The sequence below is a fragment of the Schistocerca piceifrons genome, unplaced genomic scaffold (assembly GCF_021461385.2).
Source record: "Schistocerca piceifrons isolate TAMUIC-IGC-003096 unplaced genomic scaffold, iqSchPice1.1 HiC_scaffold_936, whole genome shotgun sequence".
Lineage (NCBI taxonomy): Eukaryota > Metazoa > Arthropoda > Insecta > Orthoptera > Acrididae > Schistocerca > Schistocerca piceifrons.
In genome coordinates, this window is record NW_025729208.1 from 5620767 (window position 1) to 5626177 (window position 5411).

General features: G+C 54.2%; 1 non-coding gene across 1 annotated transcript in view; it reads right to left on the reverse strand.

Moving 5' to 3' along the window:
* LOC124772203 overlaps positions 1 to 605 on the reverse strand; it is a 1909-nt gene extending 1304 nt beyond the window's left edge. The window contains exon 1 of the ribosomal RNA XR_007013869.1: positions 1 to 605. This exon is cut by the window's left edge and continues 1304 nt beyond it. This is a non-coding gene — a ribosomal RNA (small subunit ribosomal RNA).
* Positions 606 to 5411: the final 4806 nt, after the last annotated feature.

Sequence of the window (5411 nt, forward strand, 5' to 3'; positions counted from 1 at the left end):
GCTGGAATTACCGCGGCTGCTGGCACCAGACTTGCCCTCCAATAGATACTCGTTAAAGGATTTAAAGTGTACTCATTCCGATTACGGGGCCTCGGATGAGTCCCGTATCGTTATTTTTCGTCACTACCTCCCCGTGCCGGGAGTGGGTAATTTGCGCGCCTGCTGCCTTCCTTGGATGTGGTAGCCGTTTCTCAGGCTCCCTCTCCGGAATCGAACCCTGATTCCCCGTTACCCGTTACAACCATGGTAGGCGCAGAACCTACCATCGACAGTTGATAAGGCAGACATTTGAAAGATGCGTCGCCGGTACGAGGACCGTGCGATCAGCCCAAAGTTATTCAGAGTCACCAAGGCAAACGGACCGGACGAGCCGACCGATTGGTTTTGATCTAATAAAAGCGTCCCTTCCATCTCTGGTCGGGACTCTGTTTGCATGTATTAGCTCTAGAATTACCACAGTTATCCAAGTAACGTGGGTACGATCTAAGGAACCATAACTGATTTAATGAGCCATTCGCGGTTTCACCTTAATGCGGCTTGTACTGAGACATGCATGGCTTAATCTTTGAGACAAGCATATGACTACTGGCAGGATCAACCAGGGAGCTGCGTCAACTAGAGCTGAGCAGCCGGCCGCCCGGGAGTGTGTCCCGGGGGCCCGCGCGAACACGCAAGCGTCCGCTCAATCATTCTGCAAACAGGAGGAGGCTGAGCTCCCCTGCACAATACACCTCGAAACCCTCTCAGGTCCCGGCGGCGCGCAGCGCCGTCCCAAGTACTTGGTCGGGTTCGAGAGAGGCGCAATCGCCCGGAGTTAGGCGAGTAGACGCTTTCGGTGCGACCACCCGTGCTCCCAACTGAGCTTGCCGCTGCCGACAGAGGCCCGGGAGCGTGCTGTCGTGGCATTGCCGGCGGGAGACAACACGCGCCACCTACGGTGACCGGCAGCTCCAACGCCAGCGCCACAGAAGGACAAAAGCCCCACTTGGGTGCCGAAGCGAACTCTCCCAGCACAGCGCACGCGCCAACACATCCGCACAGCTGCGATACAAACCACCAGCGAGAACCGCTGGGGCGACCGAGCAGCAGACGGCGTCGCGGCGCCGAGCGCCGGGCGGCAGCGCATCCTCAACGCACACAGTCCTCAATCGGACCAGCACACTGAAGATGTCCACCGCGCTTCGCACCGGGCCCGCGAGGACCTACTTTGGCCGCACGGCGCCGCGCGCAGGGTGCGCCGGCGCGCAGCTGCGACGCCTGCCGCGTCCGTCGGCCGGCGCGCCTGCCACTGGCCGCCCCCACCAGCCGGCTGTAGCGCGTGCGCCCACGCACCGCGCGGCCAGCACGCCGGGAGGCGCCCCCTCACCGGCCGGGGACGGTCCCACCCAGCCACCGCCGCGTATCGCTTCACACCCAGATGCCGTTCAGTTTCGTCGGCATGGTGGGTATCGCTGGAACAACCGGTTAGTACCTCAACCTATCGTCGCCATCACCGATTCACCCCTAGCGAGAACAACCGCACCACAACAGGTTACCATTTGTTCATTTGCGTAACTTCACCAGAAAACGCAGGCGTCCATCGCCATTTGCAACTTCCACGATTATTGCATGCCTGTGTCAGGTGTCACGCCACACTACGTCTGCCCACATACACGCAACAAAATGTGCACGCCTAGACAATACGTGGAAGGTGGCCCCCGTACGTATGCGATGTCCATTGCTCGAACGACTGTCAACCGGCCTCTGTAGCATGTCGCAGATATGGAACGCGGTGCACCATGCCATCACGGTGTGTGAGGAGAGACGACTAGGTCCGAATACATCAACAGACAGCTCATGCTGATCGCCATCCACGGCGTCCGTTCCTCCCACACGTCTCTATGGCGTACCACACTGCAATCCAGCTCTCATAGGGAGACGACACGTAGCTGCGTGCACAATATTTGCACTGTATGGTCCGCCGTTTTTGGGCGCAGTCGTTGTACGGTCACACATGTGCCACGATGTATCATTCAGTACATAAGGACGAATGTGCAGTACAGATTGTGGTTTACGCGTACGACATTAGCGGACAGTTGACACAGGCCGCACCACAACGTAGCCTGAGTACGTCGCATGCGGAGGGCATTGAACATGCAAAGTTCTCACCAACCAGCTTGCGAAGGCAGGGGGCAAGGTGGGGACGTGGGGAGGGGCGGCATGTACGTCCTGCTGCCATCCACATTACAGTGTACAGCAGGAGCATGTGGAAAGTGAGCAAGACTTGCAAGGTGTTTAACATGAAGCGATACACAGGGGAGCGGGGAGTGCGAGTAGCGAACTATATTGCGAGGGTTGCGGGTGGGCAACACTACACTAATTGAACGAGTCGTATAACAATTACAGAGCAGGTTTAGGCGACAACGTGGGTTACGTTAGGCGACAACGTGGGTTAGGTTAAGGCACGACGTGGGTTAGGTTAAGGCACGACGTGGGTTAGGTTAAGGCACGACGTGGGTTAGGTTAAGGCACGACATGGGTTAGGTTAAGGCACGACATGGGTTAGGTTAAGGCACGACATGGGTTAGGTTAAGGCACAACATGGGTTAGGTTAAGGCACAACATGGGTTAGGTTAAGGCACAACATGGGTTAGGTTAAGGCACAACATGGGTTAGGTTAAGGCACAACATGGGTTAGGTTAAGGCACAACATGGGTTAGGTTAAGGCACAACATGGGTTAGGTTAAGGCACAACATGGGTTAGGTTAAGGCACAACATAGGTTAGGTTAAGGCACAACATAGGTTAGGTTAAGGCACAACATGGGTTAGGTTAAGGCACAACATGGGTTAGGTTAAGGCACAACATGGGTTAGGTTAAGGCACAACATGGGTTAGGTTAAGGCACAACATGGGTTAGGTTAAGGCACAACATGGGTTAGGTTAAGGCACAACATGGGTTAGGTTAAGGCACAACATGGGTTAGGTTAAGGCACAACATGGGTTAGGTTAAGGCACAACATGGGTTAGGTTAAGGCACAACATGGGTTAGGTTAAGGCACAACATGGGTTAGGTTAAGGCACAACATGGGTTAGGTTAAGGCACAACATGGGTTAGGTTAAGGCACAACATGGGTTAGGTTAAGGCACAACATGGGTTAGGTTAAGGCACAACATGGGTTAGGTTAAGGCACAACATGGGTTAGGTTAAGGCACAACATGGGTTAGGTTAAGGCACAACATGGGTTAGGTTAAGGCACAACATGGGTTAGGTTAAGGCACAACATGGGTTAGGTTAAGGCACAACATGGGTTAGGTTAAGGCACAACATGGGTTAGGTTAAGGCACAACATGGGTTAGGTTAAGGCACAACATGGGTTAGGTTAAGGCACAACATAGGTTAGGTTAAGGCACAACATAGGTTAGGTTAAGGCACAACATAGGTTAGGTTAAGGCACAACATAGGTTAGGTTAAGGCACAACATAGGTTAGGTTAAGGCACAACATAGGTTAGGTTAAGGCACAACATAGGTTAGGTTAAGGCACAACATAGGTTAGGTTAAGGCACAACATAGGTTAGGTTAAGCACAACATAGGTTAGGTTAAGGTACAACATAGGTTAGGTTAAGGTACAACATAGGTTAGGTTAAGGTACAACATAGGTTAGGTTAAGGTACAACATAGGTTAGGTTAGGTTAGGTTACACGTTGTTGTAAGGAAAGGTGTAGGGGGGGGGCGGGGGCGGCAGGTTCGTTGATAGTGATTATAGTAAGTGAATGCTTGTGACATGATCAGATTTGTCACGTCAGGATGCACCTTTGGCTTATTAGAGGCGGCGCTCCAATTCTATGCTTGTGTCAGACCTGTGTCTTTGACTCATGTCATTGTTTGTGCGCTGTGACAGGAGGTACTATTGTGATGTTGGGTGCACCGTTGTATAGGACATGTGTGGGTGTTGGTGCCTGATCTGCGCAATGGTGGATGTCGAAAGGGTGGGATATTGTATTTTCCGCATGGACCTCCTGGTCTGGTTGTGATAGTGTGGATTGTGTAATGTGGCGGAGAGGATGCACTGGATGTTGTTCCATGCTGGTGCTTACATATTGTATGTGCGCCCGTTAGAAGCAGAGAGTGGTGCGTGATCAGAGTGGCTGGCTGACGTGTGGTTCCCATTGTGGGCAGACTCTTTCAGCATGTATACGGACAGTTGTATATATATTCTGTAGTTTGATGGCTCTGCATTGATTACTAATCAGCGCCGTGTGTACGGGTAATCTGGTTCCAGTCCAAAATGTTCCATCTGTGTACATTAGTGACAAAGACTCCCCTCATGCAGTGGGGCTCGGTCTGTTATAACTCTTCCGCGTAATATATTTGCCCCACGTTTTTGCGACTGCGAGTGCGAGTGCAACGCGCATGGGGACCGACATGCTGATGGCTCGGTATCGGACGCCGTACAGTGAGCAACGCGATCGCGTCTCTCGCTCGTAAGTGGTACAGGTCGCGGCTCATGTATAGGGACAGCGGGAATGTCGCATATTGGCAATAACTCTTCATGAAACGCACGTTTATAGGGGTGGATTGCACTTTACGAGTGCGGGAAACGTCCGCCGTTCATCCGCTGGAGGTGCGCGTTTGGCGGTTGGGGTGGTGCACGAACGGGTGCGGGTGGAGTCATTGCCGGTCCACGGCTTCGTGCGGCAGAGCCACTGGAGATTGGGTGCTATGGTCGACAGAGGCTGCAGGCTTTGTGGGTGGCGTCGAAAGGCGGGCACTGTGGCGCCATCGCTGTCTTAATCGGCTTGGCGTCGCATAGATGGCGGTATCGTCGTTGGAGGAGGTCATGTTGCGGGAGACCTACAGATGGCGGTATGTTTTGTGTGCGGACGTAGTGTTGTCAGATGCGCATAGATGGCGGTATTGCATGTGGTGTCGCCCTATTTTCATAGATGGCGATACTGTTTTGCCGGCATGGGTGGCGTAGTTCCGTCGGATCCCTGTAGGTGGCAGTGTGCTATGTCTACTGTCGACACCCACGTCACCACTATCTATCTATCTATGTCCTAATACCTCGCCCCCCCCCCCGCCCCTACAGACTTATCACCACACACAACTAACCGCCCCGGGGACTTGCCAACGACACACCCTATCCCAAGTCTATTTTCTTGCGGAGCATCATGTGTTATTATATTTTATTTCACATCCATCGGTTAGGGGATTGGCGTTCACCGGACGGAGGCGGGGGACGGGGGACGGCGACAACGTACCAGATCCCGCCGGGCACCGCGACCGCCGCACAGCACCCGCCCGACGCCGCCGCCTCCAAGCGACGCCCCGGCCGGTGGGCCGACATCGACCGTCCGGCACCCACCGCGGCACCCGGCGCCGGCCGCCAAAGCGATACGCTATAGCGCGGCGGTACACACGGCGCCCG